Here is a 17,106-nt window from a genome sequence, read left to right on the forward strand (position 1 = left end):
ATTTTTTTTTTTTTTCAGACACTGGTGAAATTATGAGAACACCTGAAGGTTTTGAATGTCTTGAGACTAGACAAAGACAACCAACCAACATAAATACATAAAAAATGAAGTAAACAAACAACAAAAAAGACAGTTCCGGGGACAACAGAAAGGTATGCAGGAAGAGAAAAGTCATCACGGTTTACTATGTGGCTAAACTATGGCTAGTGTTTCATAGAATAACATAAATATTCATTCTTCTGGTCAACATTACAGCATAAATATTAGAAGTCTGAGGAGTGGGGTATGTGTGGCCAGGCGTTGGAAAGACACCAAATTCTAATCTATGCTGGGGGAATCAGATAATGACATAATTGGAAAAAAGATCATAGAATAGATTTTCAAGTATACTATGTTAATGATCTGAGATCAATAACAAAAAAATCTTCTACATGGGGTTAAAGTGTGGTGAAAATGGTGAGGAAGGGTTGGGTGATATTGTTTTGTATAAAAAGCTTTGTAGAAATATATGTACATGTATAACTGGCAGAAAAAAAAGGAAAAACAGAAAAGCACCTATTAATACTATGTTCAGGAAACAAGTCAATATTCTATTCTCTCTGAATTTTAGTTCCTCCAGCTCTGCTCACTGGATGCACTGCTGTTCCTCCTGTATCCTTCAAAAATGTCCTATGGCTATATATTTAGGCTAGCTTCATAGACTGCAGGACCAATCAAATCTTGTGATCCACTGCTGACTCTTGACTTTGAGATGCCTGGGCCATTTGCCTTATTCTTTGAGGTTCCCAATTCATTAAAAAAGAAGTTGGAAAAATGGAAGTATAAAACTTTGGCTTGCATTGTGTTACTATGATAAAAAATCATTACCTTTATCACATACCAAACTTTGTCAGAAGCCTAAATTTCAGGGCCTATGTGAGTAAAGCCCTACTCTGATTGGCCTTATTTCTGCATCATCTTTTGATTTTGCAATTTTCCCTGGTCCTGCCTGTTAATGCACTATTTCCTTAGAGAATGCATTATTCTGTACTTGATTTCACTGAACTGCACTCAATTCAAAGTAACTCCCCTCCCCTTCCTCAGCCTACTGTTACCTATCCCTAGAATCAATGTCTTCCATCCTAACAACCCTCATTAATTAATTCAAACACCCTCCTCTGCCTGTTTCCCATCCTGGAACAGCATTCACATTTAATGAGCACGCTCATTATGCATTATGCAGGTCACACATACAGTGTTGTGTCATCAGACCCAATCCTCGTGGTCACCCCAGGTATTATGTCCTCCCAGGTTAATTATAATCTGCCAGTACTCATCCCCCAAGTATGCAGCCACCTCATAATTATGTGGGCTAGAACTGAAATTTTAGACCAGTGGTTTGCAAACCTGGCTGCATACTAGAGACACCTGGGGAGACTCTTAAAATATGGGTCCTGGATCTTGCCACAATCCTATTTTAACTGTGTTAAAAACTTAGCTCAATAAAGAAGGCTGTTCTCATTAGATGTAGGCTCTTCTTTGTCTTTTTAAAGAGAAGAGAAGAAAAATATTGGCAATGACTTGCAGGGCCCTGCAATGCAAAGGAGAAGTCTGTCGAGCTTTTAAATTCTCCTTTTTTTTTTTTTGCATTCTAAAAAAAAAAAAAGTATTAATGAATTGTTTTAGTTCCTTATTTCTACTGTAAACATTTTTATCTCATTTAGTAGTTTAAAAACAACACAAATGTATTATCTCACAGTTCTGGAGGTCAGAACTCTGGCATGGATTTCACTGGGCTAAAATGTGGGTGTTGGCAGCAATGCATTCCAGTTTCTAGAGGCCACCCACTCTCCTTGGCTCATGGCTCCATGTCTCTAGCAATGTTGAACTGAGTCCTTCATATGCTTTTATCTCTGGCTCTCTCTCACCTTTCCCCTTCTGCTTTTAAGCACCCTTGTGATTCCACTGGACCCACCAGATAATCCAAGATAATCTCATCTCAAGGTCAGCCAACTGACAACCATCTGTTTTTCCACATTACCTAACATATTCACAGTTTTGGAAGTAGGACATGGATGTCATGGAGTGTGGGTAGTCATTATTTTACCACAAGACCATTTCAGTTGCCTTCTAATAACTTTTAGGTATGACATGAGTGAGAATGAACCCCCTCCCAGAATTCTAGATTAAGGTCACCAGCTCCGGGGACAGTAACATTCCTTGTCTGTACCTGAGGGCCTGTGCTGCAGCCCAGGGACCTGCTGTGACCAGGATCTGCTGTCATAGCAAGCCAAAGAGCAGTTTCCTGTCCCTTGTCTCAGAGACCACCTCATCAGACAATAACTAACTTTACTGATCTCAGAGGAAGCAGAAAATCTCTTTCTTTTGGTATAGGCTGGGGCACCAGTGAGGTAGCAGCTCTCTGGATTAATTGCCACCTACTCCCTCAGTCTGTGGTTGCACAAAGGATTCTAAATCATCCTTTTGGGGAGCCCTTGGTGCCTTCCTATGGTTTCCATTGAATCAGAAATTCAATCTCTAGCAAAGTAAGTTTCTTTACTTGTGGATGCACAGTGGCTTCACACAGCAACTCCTTTAGTTGTGTACACAGACTATTGTTTGTATGGGTCGCCCTAAGGGACCTTAAAGAAGTTTTTCCAAGTGGATGTTCTTATCTCTGATTTCATGCTGTCCTCCATCGAGGCTCCAGACAGGTATCAGTGTGCATTTGGGAAGCCCCATGGCACAGCGGCAAGGATTCATGTTGGACAAGTCATCACATCCATCTGGGCCAAACTGCAGAACAAGGAGCATATGATTGAAGCCTTCTACAGGGCCAAATTCAAATTCCCTGGCTGCCAGAAAGTCCATATCTTAAAGAAGAGGAGTCCAGCTGGGGATTTAGCTCAGTAGTTCCACTGCCTGCCTCATAAGTGCAAGGACCCAAGTTCGATCCCTGGTACGGAAAGAAAAAAAAAGAAGAGGGGCTTTCCCAAATTTAATTCAGATGAAGTTGAAGATGTAGTGACTGAGAAGTAATTCACCCCTGATGTCTGTGGGGTGAATTATATTCTCGTCACTTGGACGAGTGGTGGCCCTACACTCTTGAAGGTTTCCACTGTGCTGTACCTTCCTTAATCAAGATCATTTATAAACCCTATTTTGTCTTCACCTATGTAAAAGAACAAAACAAAACAAAAAAGCCCCACAAATGAACAAAACTTCAGGTGGTGAGGCCTAGGAACTTGTATAAAGAAAACTCCTAGCTTAATTCTATGTATAGTCAGGTGTAGAAACTACTGGTTTAGAAATGCATGTTTTAGCTTAACAAATATATTATTAAGAAAAAAATTTAAACCTTGCTAAAATCTAGATGTTCTAGTAGCAACTATTACTTTTTTTGAGATATGTACTTATATATTTCTCTCATAGAAGGAAATCAGATTAAAACCAGATTTACAAAAATAATAACTTCATTTAAACAGCAAATTTCCCTAGCTCACTTTTAGTATCAATGAAGTTACAAAATTTCATGTTATATATTGCTTTTCAAGAACATTTCTAGGGCCAGGGCTTTAGCTCAGTGGCGCTACTGCCTGCCTCAGAAGCCCAAGGTCCCAAGTTCAATTCCTGGTACCAAAACAAAATAACCCTGAACATTTCTATTGCAGTGGACACAGTGTGTCTGAATCCTAAAGGAGTTTGGGATTTCAGGTTATTGAATCTAATTTGTCCAAAGTGCCTGTTGACCATGCCTTCTTTCCCTGAGGACTCCAGCTGCCAGTCTTCTGCAAGTGTGCTAGCCAAACAATGCCCATTTCTGTAACTGGGCCCAGTTGGCAACACCTTTTGGCTAAGCCCTAGGTCATCCCTGGGATGGTCCTAATGTCAGAGAGGCTTCAGGAATCCCAGGACAGAACTGTCACAGGCATGTAAATAGCCCTGAGTCCTCCCTTCTGATAACTGGACTCTCAGCTCAGTTTTTGAGCCATGGCCTATAGCTTAAATTTCTGCTTACAGTTTCTGCCTTCTTTGAGCTTTCCTTCTGTTCCTTTTAATAGCAGGCTCTGAGAACAGTTAATTTGAAACCATAACCAAGAACAGCCCCCAGGTTTGTCCCTCATAAGACAGAATAAAGCCTGCCAGCTAGTGATGAAGAAGTGGGCCTTGCTCTCCTGAGCTGAGGATCCTGTGGTGAATCCTCTCAGCTATAGTCTCTCTTCAACTCTCACAGTGTTGCTTAAGTGGCTGCCCCAGTGGGCTTTCTTCATTTGCGATCCAGTTCCCTCGCTGTTTACACCCTTGTGCTGGGCCTCAGCCTGTTTATCTGGAATCTTAATACTCCGCTTAATTTTTGCCTGTGTTTTTCTCTTTTAAGGATTAGATTCAATATCCCCAGCTGTCTTTTGGGATCTTACTTTAAACCAAACAGCCCTGCTGGATTATTTTAATATGGGTAGTCCCTCTGCCTGACAGCAGAGCCTCTCAGATCTCCACACAGCTGGGATAAGCTTGAGCTTCAGCACCTTTTGGGTGTGGGGTTTGGCACTGTCGTCCATCTCTTGTGGAATCTTCTTTGAGACAGATTAGCCTTATATCTATTCTACTGGTGTCATGGAGTTGAGTTCCAATTTTGCCACCAAATGGGTATAAGACCCTAGATAGTTTGTCTAACTTATTTGATACTTGACAGGTTTGATGGAGTTCATCCTATCTGGATATGATCTGCTTTCTTAAGGTGGCTGTGGAATAATATATGTAAAATGCCTGGTGTTTGGCGTATGATAGGGCCATATTACTATTTCTTTTTTCCTCTTACTCCTCAATTAGTACTGATCTGAGTGGCTAAGAGCCCTATATGTCTCCTGGCCAAACAAATCCAGAACTTCTTATTTGCACTACCTACTTCATCTCCACTTTCTTGGAGGTTGAGGTAACCTTGAGCTGTTTGCAGTTTGAAGTGCTTAGTATATTAAATCAATGTTAAGTGAAGGGAAATTCAAAACACAGTCTGAGAGAAAATGTTTACAAACTATATATCTGATAAAGGACTTGTGTCTAAAAATACACAAAGAACTTTTAGAGCTCAACAATAAGAAAACAACTTCATTATAAAGGGGACAAAAACTTGAATAGACACATCAACCAAAGAAGATAGGTGGCAAAAAAGTATATGAAAAGTTGTTTCACATCATGTATCATTAGGGAATTGCAAAAGAAAACAACAACTACCCCTGCATGCCTATTAGAATAACAAAACACAAAACACTGAAACCACCAAATAGAGAATGTGGAGCAACAGAAACTCTTGCTCGTTGTTTGTGGGAATGCAAAATGCTACGGTCACTTTGGAACGCAGCATTTCCTACAAAGCTCAGCATTATCTTACCATGTGATCCAGTAGTTGTGCTCTTTGTTATTTTCCAAATTAAGTTGAAAACACACCTGCACGAAAACCTGCACATGAATGTTTTTAGCAGTTTTATGCACAATTGCCAACAATTAGAAACAACTAAAATGTTTTTCAACTAAGCAAGCTGTGTTAAATCCAGACAATGGTATGCTAGTCAGTAATAAAAAGAAATGAGCTATTAAGCCTCCACAAGCCATGGAGAAAAATTAAATGTGTATTGCTGAGTGAAGAAAGCCAGTTTGGAAAGGCTACATAGTGTTTAATTCCACCCATATGACTTTCCGGAAAAGGCAAAACTATAGAGATAGTTAAAAATCAATGGTTTCCAAGGGTTTGAAGGTTGAACAGATGAAACATGGGAGATTTTTAGAGTAGCAAAACTATAGTGTATGATATTGTGATGGTGGATATATAACCTTCTGTATTTGTCAAAACTGTAGAACTGAGCCAAGCGTGGTGGCACATGCCTGTAATCCCTGCACTGGGGAGGCTGAGGCAGGAGGATCACTGCAAGTTTGAGACCAGCCTAGACTACATAGTGAGTTCCAAGTCAGTCTCTACTACATAGTGAGACCCTGTCTCAAAAAACCAACCCCCCCAAAAAAAAAAAACTATAGAAGTGTGCAACACAAAGAGTAAACTCTAAGGTAGATCCTGGACTTTAATTACTAATAATGTACCAATATTGGTTCACCAATTGTGACAAATGTACCACATTAACAAAAGATGTGAATACTAGGAGAAACTGTGGTGAGTAGGGGTAAGAATATGGGAACTTTGCCTTATCTACTCAATTTTCTGTAACTCTAAATCTGTTCTAAAAAATAAAGTCAATTAATTGCAAAAACACAAAGAAATACTAAGGGGCTAATTTTAAATGTGCTGTATTTCAAACACCTCTATTAAAAAAACTTGGTGGGGCCAGAGATTTAGCTCAGTGGTTCTGCCCCCTGGCTCTTGAGCACAAGGACCCAAAAGTTCAATCCCTGGTACCAAAAACAAAAACATAAACAAAACAAAACCCAAAAAACTTGGTGCCTTAAAATCAGACAAAAATAGAGTAATATAATTGTGCTGCTCATAAAGTAATGCCTTAATTTACAACAGGTGACAGATGAATGGTCTGGAAAGCGGAGCATGTTCAAAGTAGAATGAGAGGCGTCATCTTTTCTCAGTCCTCTGAGTGCATCTGCGTAAGTACGTGAGACCTCACTTGAAGATTAGCAGCTTGGAAGTCTTTCCTGATTGTGAAGCCATTGTTAAATGGAGCAACATAGGGATCCCTGCTGGGGTTTAACTTTGTTCTTACAAGCCAGTCCTGGCCCCAAGAGTTCTAGTCTTGGACTCCAGGAGGGGTGGCTGCCTGCCAGTAGACATCTCTGTGGTGTGAAGTGTGTATCTACCTAAACTTCCAAACCTTGCCTGCTTGTGATATCTCATTCATTCCACTCATAAATCTGCCTGAGCCAATCATACTACTGAACAAGTCAATGAGTGCAGCCTTCTGGAGCACATGACGTTATTAGTACCTAGTTAAGATGGGACTAGTGATTAAAAAAGAGAAACGGTTTCATCACGAACTAGGATCATTTTTGGGTCTAGCTATTCTAGCTGTACTTCTATTCCAAGGGAATAAGTCAAATTCTGAGGCAATTGCTGACTTCACTTTTTTTTTCTCATTATAATACTGTTAAGTATTCCTTCCAGAAAATTTGCAAGTCAAAATGTATAAAGACTAGAAAAAAAAAACTTCACAAATCTTGTATTACCTAGAGAGAACCAGTAATTTTGTTTTACTTGTTATTTTTGGTTCCCTATTTCACTCCTTAGCCTCATGTAGTTTGGATTTTGACTTCTCCATTGTACCAAAACTGTTCTCCCACAATCACTGTTTGTTGGAGGTAATCTTTCTGGTGTACTCTGGATTCTATTTTATCTTCCTTCCCAAGGTTCTCATTCCTGCAATTATTCACCTTTTCTGATAGTCATCAGAGAGTCTAGGAACTTCTCTTTACCCATTTGTTTATCCTACCCTTTGTCTTCTATCTTTAAGGATAGGTCATTATTTCAAGATGACTGCTGTAGCTGTAGCCGTATCACCCATATTCTAGAAGGCAGATGGGAGAAAAGAGGGGCAACCAGAACCCTTACTCTCAGTTAGGTTAATTCCTTTTAATGGAGCCATTATAGTTGTTTTTCCACAGAACTTCCATTTATATCTCATTGGCTAAAATTTGGTCACATGATTATACCTACCTACAAGGTAAGGAAATAAATGTGGTCTTTATTTCACATAGCAATATAGCTAGCTAAATGTTATTGTTCTGTTATTAAGGAAGAAGAAAGTAAATAGCATGTAGGGATCAAGAAATCTCTGCTACACCAGCCTTACTTCCCCTGAGCTGTAGATATAACATCTACATGTCCATGTGGTGTCACCATTTGAATGCACTATAGGTATATCAAACTAGTCTTAGACAAACCCCATAATTCTCCTCATCCTCAGACCTGTTCCTCCCAAACTTTCCTATTTCAGTAAATGGCTTCACCTCATGGTTCAGACTGAAAATCCAAAGCCATGCAAAGCTTATGAAACATTAAACATTGAAAAACAGAATCTGATTATAATGCAAATATTTTCTTTCGTTGTCTCAGTAGACTCTTCTCTCACACCTGGGTGGGTTCTTGTCACAAGTGCCCAAATATGCCTAAACAATAAGCCTAAACTGGTTCCCAGAGTTACTTGTATATCCCTTTCAGCTTCGTGCCTCAGTCACATTGAAAGTAACCACAGTAATATTTCCTGTTGTGCCCCACCCTTGCCACAAATAAAGGAATGTGCTCCTGGATCCCTCTCCTGCTTGGGTGGGACCAGCTGGTGTGCGGGCCTCCCTCATGGCAGTGCTGTGCCTTCATATCTCTTTAGCACTTGTGAGTATAATGAACTTTGTTCCACAAGTCTTTCCTATATTTCCTTCCACAGTTGTATCTGACTGATTGTCCCACAAACCCACAATTCAAATAGTTATAAAATCCCACAGAACACCCAGATCCATCATCATAGGGTGATGTTTTCTGGGTTGCTTTTTTTTTCTTCTTCCCCTTCTTCCTCCTCTTCCTCTTCCTCCTCCTCTTCCTCCTCCTCCTCCTCCTCCTTCTCTGGTACTGGGGATCAAACTTGGGACCTTGTGCTTGTGAGGCAGGCAGTGGCACCACTGAGCTAAATCCCTGGCCCTCTGGGTTCCTTTTTTTCTGAAGTAGTTTACTGAAGTACATAACAGTCATTGTGGCATTTTAAATACTTCAGTCTGTGACTATAAAATGTGGGTGCATTCAGTACATATTTATAATACTATTATCACCCTTATCAAAATGAACAACCTCATCGCCTCCTTTTTCTTCACCCACCACAGCTAATGTATCAGCAAGAAACATTGGTCCTCCAACCACTCCTCAGTCTCTCCAATTATATCCTGCCCTTGCCACCATCATCCTTACCTAGGCTTTTACTAGCTTCTTCTCTCCAACTGTTTATTTGGCACTCAGTATCAGACTCGTCTTTTAACAATTTAAATCATGTTCTATCATTTCTTTACTTAAAACTCTCCAGTAGTTAGGAACCACACTTCCTTAAGACCTATTTGATTTAACTCCTGCCTTCCAAGTTCTCGTTTCTCTCCCCCTCCCTACTGACTGCTTTTATTTCCTTGTACACCCAGAGGCATTTCTTATCAGCACTTGTACTTGCTGTACTTTCTTCCTGAAATATTTTCCCTCAGATCTTGATATGGCTGGTTTCTTCTCATTACTTAAATCCTAGCTGAAATATCTCCTTCTAAGGGACGTTTACTCAGCTCAACTCTTCTAGAACATGTCCTCGCTCATCCTCAGTCAACTCATAGTCTAATTATTTTGTCTAATTCCATGTGGCCTTCATTGCTACATTAACTTCTATTGCTTACTTACCTGTTTATGGCTTGTCTTCCTCTCCTGAATTTCAGCTCCATGTGAGTGTCTAAAACAATGCAAAATGCACAACCAATACACTACGTTGGAGTGTAATCTTAATCAATAAGAGATCTCTGGAGGCTAGCAGACCTTGCTTTGAATTTCTACTGTACCACATACCAGATATAGTAGACAAATTACCTATCTATGCCTTACTTTTTTCAAAATGATATTAGAAAACCTGTGTCACAAGAACATTGTAAAGGGGCTGGGGATTTAGTTCAGTGGTTCTGCTTGCTGCCTGCCTAACAAGCGCAAGGACCAGAGTGTGATCCACACACATACACAAAGTTACAGAGAACATTGTAAGAACTAAGGAAGGTAATTGTGTAAAAGACTTAATACAACATTTGACACATAGCAGTCAAAATATGATAGTCATTATTTTTTATTACTATTATTATTAACTCTCTCTGTACCATTTGGTTGTCCTCGTGAACATTTTCTCCTTAAGACTCTCTCTTCTTCTGGCTTTCTGATGCCATGTGACCCTGATGTTTCTGTTTCTGGAAGACCAGAGCACTTTTATGACCACAGCCCACCTTGGGACTCCTAATATTCCATCCCATGCTTGGTGACATGCATGGCTGGATCACAACTCTCTGGAAACGAATGGCACCTGATTCAAAGGCAGCATTAATGAGTTGGCCTTAGAGGTCCCCAGGCTAATGAGTTCTGATCAGATATTCTCTATGATAGGTGAAAGTAATCAAACAAAGTAGATTGTTTCTTTTGGGGAACGTGGTCAGAGATGAGAGAGTGAGAGTGAGAACACTACTAAATCAGAAACAGTTAAAGGAGGGATACAAAAGAGCTTAATGACTCTAAAGACACCTATTCTGGGAAGATGAAAACACAGCCTGGTCATAATACTCTGGTGATCATTCAGGCTCCGTGAGTTCTGCCTGTTTTTTGAGAATGTCTTCTGATTTATACAGCTTCACAGTAACCTCAATATCTGAGATCACTTAACTTTGTTTCTCTCCTAGGAAAAAAATCTAATACACCCCCTTAGCGATTTCCTGTATTGTTTCCACAGCCATTTATTAACATGTACTATTATTAGTCATCCATCATTCCCTCCCACAACTTGAACGACACTCCCCTCTCTGTTGGCGATCTACCAACTGCAACCTAAACCTGATCTGTTCTTTGAGATATCACCTCTAACTTCTGGGCACTTCTGGCATCTCCATAGAAATATCTTCTAAAAAACTCGTGATTTCTTCCTTTCTTTTCTTCCATGTCTTCCCCGGCACAGATCTGTCCCTCCTCTTTTGTTCCTTGTCTCAGCATATGACACCCTGTACTCCTAGTAACCAAGGCCGGCGTCCTTGGAGTGATTCTTGACCTGTCCATCTGTATGACTCTCACATCTAATCAGCATTTTTCTCCCTTCTTTCTCCTTGTAATGTCTCTCAGGGATAAATATGACCCGATCTTTCCCTACTACTTCTCCCTCTTCACTCCTCTACCCTTGCTCAGTCTACCTGAACTTCTTGCTGTTCCTTAAATAGGCCAGATGCAGTCCTTCTCCAGGGCCTTTGTATGTGCTGTTTTATTTGCCCTGAAGGGGAAATAATGCTTTTCTTGAGCTCCTATCATCCACTTTCCTCACATCTTTGCTCAATGTCCTTGTGCTACCTTTCCTCATCACTTTGTTAAACTCAAAGAAACTGACAACAGGCTCCCCTTAACTCCTTTCACTATTTGGTTTTTCCCCCAGTAGGTATCTAATGTGTTATAAACTTTATTTTTTTAAATCTATTGTTTCTCCCTTTCCTTACTTTAAACTCCATACCATAAAGTGTATGTATCATGAAGGCAGAAATTTTTATTTCCAAAGTTCACAATACTTCCTGGCACACAGTAAACATTCAATAAATTTGTGATTAATTAAGTAACTACTTCATCTCTTCCCTGCTGCTGTTCTTCTACTCTCTCTATAATGCTGTACTGTGGGCATATGTTTCTGATCCACATGGAAAGATTACAAGTCTGTTGATTTGGACTTGCCACCTGGAATAGCATGAGCTTTTTCTTATAAATATTGTGTGTGGCCCCTTCTTGGCCACTAAAGGCTTAGATTTATCATAGTGTCCTCAGCTGCACCAAATCCTTCTCTGTCCTTATCATGAAAGGAAGTATGTATATCTTCAAGTCTGTCTTTTTATTTTTTCCTTTTTAGTTTTCTATTCTGTTTTGTTTTTTTATTTTGGACAAGTCTTACTATGTTGTTTGTTTGTTTATTTATTTATTTTTGATTTTTTTGAGACAGGATCTCACTATGTAGTTGAGACTGACCTGGAACTCACTGTGTAGTCCAGGCTGATCTCGAACTCACAGTGATCCTCCTGCCTCAGCCTCCCGAATGCTGGGATTACAGGCGTGTGCCACCATGCCCAGCTAGTTTTCTATTCTGACAGTAGCTATCATCTCTCCCTGTCTTCTAAGAATTAAATGTCAGCATAGGATAATTATTTTCTATCTAGAAGTCTTTCTATATGGATGTTAGTTTTTAATGTATTTGCTTATTATAAAATATGCAATTTTAAGCATATACAGTTATAAACCTATAATAATATGCAATTATAAATACATGTAATATAAACACAAGAAATATCACTAAAATCTTTTAATTATAAGGGAAAAAATCACCCAAAGTAATGACTATTGATGGTTTGTTATCTCTCTTCTATGAATATTTTCCACATGCATACATATTTGCTGCTTTTTAATAAAGCTTATTGGACAATCTTTCAATGTTAAAACAAAACTATTCACATGTATAATTCTTTCTTACTCTCACTCTTTGTTTCTTTCTCTTTGTGTGGTGTTGGGGATTCAACCCAAGGGCTTCCTTGTACATGTAAAGTAGGCATTCTACCATTCTACCACATACATTCCAAGCCCTATAAGCCTTAATAAGTGTTTAGTCTAATTTAGTTAACTTCATATTTTCTTTTTTACTAATCTGCATTTGGATACATATTTCCAGTTTCTTGTATCAGTTTTAACTGTGATGAACTTCTGTATGCTTTTCTACCTTTGGGATTACTGTTACTGACTGGGATTCCTGAGAGGAATTGCTGAATCAGTGTGTGAAAGATTATAAAGCTCTTGATCTCTACAATCCAACTGCTTCAGAAGTATTTTCCTTAAACTCTTTTGGATGCAAGGAAATACTCAGGTTACCTCAATCATTATGAAGTTGGTAGGAATGAAAACTGTAGAAATATTCAGGGCAGGAACCCAAGCCATGAAGCCATAGTAACCTCAAAGAATAAACAAGAATGAGCTGAGTGGCACAGGCTGCAACTAGAAGTGGGACAGGGGCAGGAAAGTTGTGGGGTACGTAATCACTCTCCAGCACTGGCAGCCCATGATGTTTTGCCCCAAAGATTTGCCACTAATAATTAGTCTGTTTCATCTTCTGTTCCCATTATCAACTTTCCCACTCCTTCCATGTTTTTAGTTCATTTTCCCCACATAAGTAAGGTGATTGGCCATCTCAATGGTCACTCGCACACGTTATATTTCGCTATTCTTGTGTAAGTGCCCATCTCCATCTCAGTCTTTTGTGAGGTCAGAGGAGGCAAGACATGCCCCCTTCTATGTTGAAACATGGTAATCTGCTCATAGTTCTTCAGAATATTTAACCGGACACTGAACGATCAATCCCAGCTGATGTGTTATCTTGTGTATTCATGCCAGAAACTGGCCCAGTTGACAAAGCATTGATCCTTCTAGAACCATGTATCCACCATTCATAAAGCAAGAGATTATGGCAGCACCATGTTTCCACCTGTCAAAAGGTGAAAACAGTCTAAATCTAAAGCAATAGATGAACAGATATACAAATTTTGGTATATATGTAGTCCAGCCATACATAGGACTGAAATACTGATACATGCTATAAAGTGGATAAAACTGCAAAACATTATGCTAAGGGAAAGAAGCCAGACACAGAGACTAGGTATTATATGAATCCATTTATATATAAAAAATCCACAGTATGTAAATCTATATGGACAGAAAGCAGATTTATAGTTGCCAAGGGCTGGCACTGGGGAGGGGAAAGCGATTGCTTAATGGGTAATAGGTTTCTTCTTGGAGTGATGAAAAGATTTTGGAATTAGAGGTGGTTCCAAAGCACAAGATTGCTCATCCTTAATGTACTACATGCCACTAAATGTTTGCTTTAAAATGGTTAATTTTGTGTTACATAAATTTCACCTCACATTTTTTAAAAGTTCCTAAAAAAAAAGTCAAAGGAGGATCAAACTTGAGGCAAGCCTGGGCTATATAGGATATGTTGACAATAGAATGAGAACCTATCAAAAAAAGGGGTGTGGTGCTGCTGCACAACTGCTAGTGGTGGTAGACATGGGCTTTCTTTTTTCCTTTTTTTGAATTGCCAATTTTATAGGCCAATTTGTGTCTGGTTGTTCTAATGCCCATTTTTTTGTTTTCAATGATGTTCACTCATTTGTTCAACAAATATTTACTCAGGCTCTTCCAGTTATCAGATTCTGTGCCAGTGCTAGGGATATGGTAGTGGGCAACACTGTCTGCCCTAATGGAGTCCAGGGCAGGTCTTTTCTACCGAGATCTCACGTGGGCCATTAGAATTATTCCTGTGCTACACACCATGAAGGAGATGCACGGATGCTTCCCAAATCTGTAATGTGTTTCCTGGCTTAGCCTAAAATGCCTGCCTGACAAAGTGAGCACTTAAGTGTAATCTGAAGGATGAGTAGAAACTGGCTAGAAAGGAAGGGGATAGAGCAGTGGTGGAGGGCAAACCAGTATTTAAAGGCCTGAAGTGGGAGTAGCCTTGAAGGATTTTAGTCACTAATCTTTTTGAGCCATGAGAGACAAGAGAAGAGACTTAAGAATGTGCAAGTTTGAGATATAATTAAATTAACCTTTAGAAGTGATTCCACTATTGAGTTTGGAGGTATACCTCAGTGTTAGAGTATGTGCTCAGTATGCATGAGGCTCTGGATTCAATCCCCAGTGCACACATGCATGTGTGTGAACACACACATACACACACACCACTCTAGGTCCAATAACCCCAGTTAATATCCATCCAATGAAGGAGAAAAATCAGTAAGCTGAATAAGTCTCTACACTGTAATGTTTGTGACCGCACTATTCACAGTAGAAAAGATATAAAATTAATCTAAATATCCATTGAAAGATAAATGGATGAAGAAAATGTGGTGTACATACATAATGAAATACTATTCATCCAGTAAAAAGGATGCAACCCTGTCATTTGTGGCAATATAGATGAATCTGAAGAGTGTTGTGTTAAGTAAAAGAAGCCAGGCACAAAAAGAAAAATATGTAATGATTGGACCCATGTGTGAAATCTAAAAATGCTCATTTCATAAAAGTTGAATGTGGAATGGTGGTTGCCAGAGGCTGGGACAAGTTGGAGGGAGGAAAGGATGGGGAAAATGTTGGTTAACAGGTTCAAAATCCCTCTTAGATAAAAGCAATTAACTTGTGGTGTTCTATTATAAGTGACTATAGTTAATATATTCTTTATATTTTAAATAATCAGAAGAGAAGATTTTGAGTGTTATCACAAAGAAATGATAAATGTTTGGCATGATGGGTATGCTGAATACTCTCATTTGATCATCATACACTATACAGATGCATTGAAATTTTACACTGTACCTCATAAAAGTATATCAGTATTGTGTGCAAATTAAAAGTAAAATAAGCTGGATGTGGTGATGCAAGCTTTAATCTCAGCACTCCGGGAGGCTGAGGTAGGGGTATTACAAGCTTGAGACCAATTTGGACAATTTAAGGAGACCTTGTCACAAAGAAAAAATATGAAGGGCTGGGGATGTAGATCAGTGCAGAGGTCCTGGTTTCAATACCCACTACTGTCAAAAATTAAGTTAATTAAATAAAAAAGAGAGTGCAATGCAGAATTAGAGGGAGTGCAGTGAAGCAATCTAGAGGGTATTGCTCTAGTCTCTTTCAGGCAGAGTCTTTTTTTTTTGGTACCAGGGATCGAGCTCAGGTCCTTGCGCTTGCGAGGAAGGAGCAGAACCACTGAGCTAAATCCCCAGCTCTAGTCTCTTTTAAATAACTAACAAAAATTATATACATTTATGTACAATATGTTTGGAAATCTGTTTCCATTGTGGAATGGTTAAATAATTATATGCATTGCCTCATATGTTTTTTTTTTCTCTCATTGAGTTTATTGGTACATTTTAGGTATACTGTGGAGTTACATTCATCATTGGGATCTTGTACCTTTACATGACAGGTCTTGGTTCTCATTTTTTCCCCTTGTCCCTGCCCTCCCTTCACCCCCTCCTCACTTCGCTATTTACAAACACTTTATTTCCATGTTTTCATTTTCTCATATTTTTTTCTTTTCCCTTATTACCTTTCCCCTACCCTTCCCACTTCCCTACACCTTTAGCCCTTTTCTTCCTATTTCACATTGTCAGTTATCTCATTGGGATCTTATGTAATATTATGGTCTTTCAGACCAGAGAAACTATTTGGTATTTACACATGTGTGACTTATTTATTTCACTTAGGATTACATCCTCAATATGTACCCATTTTCCTCATGTGCTTTTTATGGTGAGAATATAGTTTAACAACTTTCAAGTATACAATACATTGCTATTAATGATAGTTGCCATATTGTACAATAAATCTCATGTCTTCATTTCTCCTAACTGAAATTTTGTATCCTTTGATGGACAACTCCCCAATTCCCCTCCCTCCTTCAATCACTGGTAACACTTGTCTACTCTCTGCTTTTATAAGTTCAATATTTTTAGATTTCTCATGTGAATAAGATCATGTGCTTGGCTCATTTCTCTTAAAATTTCCTCCAGGTTTCTCTGTGTTTTCACAGATGACAGGCTTTCATCTTTTTATGGGCTGAATAGTTCTCTATTTTGTATACATACAACATTTTCTTCATCTATTCATCAATGATAAACACTTAGGTTGATTCCATGTCTTGTCCACTGTGAATAATGCTGTCATAAACCAGGAGCACAGATATCTCTTCCCATATACAGATTTCTTTGGATATTTAGTCAGTGATGAGATTGATGGATCATATTGCAGTCTTATTTTTAATTTTTTGAGGTGTCCCCATACTGTTTTCCATAATTACTGTACTAATTTACATTTTACCAAAGGCATTAAAAGTTTCCTTTTCTCCACATTACCACCAAAACTAGTTATCTTCTGTTTTTGTTTTTTCAGTACCAGGAATCAAACTCAGGACCTTGTGCCTGCCAGGCAGGTGTGGTGCCACTGAGCTACATCCCTTGCCCATCTTCTATTTTTGGATAATAGTATGGGGTGATAGGTATGAGGTGTGGGGTGATAGCTCACTGTGGTTTTAATTTGAATTTTCCTCATGGTTAGTGATGTTGAATGTTTTTTTCATATAGTTATTGGCCATTTGTATATCTTCTTCTAAGAAACATCTATTTACATCCTTTGGTACCAGTTCTAATGAGAAAAAAATAATGGTTTTTGGATTGGGCAATGATGATAGAAAACATAGTTAAAAAGTAAAATAGAAAGGAAATCACAATAAGTTACTAATCTAAAAAAGCTAGCAAAGGGCTGGGGATTTAACTCAGCAGCCCTGTGCCTGATTTGCAAGTACAAGTTCCTGAGTTTGATCTTCAGTATAT

The 17,106-nt window shown here is 38.9% G+C and overlaps 1 pseudogene; it reads left to right on the plus strand.

Moving 5' to 3' along the window:
• Window positions 1–2,515: 2,515 nt before the first annotated feature.
• Window positions 2,516–2,634, plus strand: LOC117284665 (annotated as a pseudogene).
• The last annotated feature ends 14,472 nt before the right edge of the window (window positions 2,635–17,106 follow it).

Source organism: Fukomys damarensis, unplaced genomic scaffold (assembly GCF_012274545.1).
Source record: "Fukomys damarensis isolate Sample0158 unplaced genomic scaffold, DMR_v1.0_HiC HiC_scaffold_38, whole genome shotgun sequence".
In the NCBI taxonomy this organism is placed as follows: domain Eukaryota; kingdom Metazoa; phylum Chordata; class Mammalia; order Rodentia; family Bathyergidae; genus Fukomys; species Fukomys damarensis.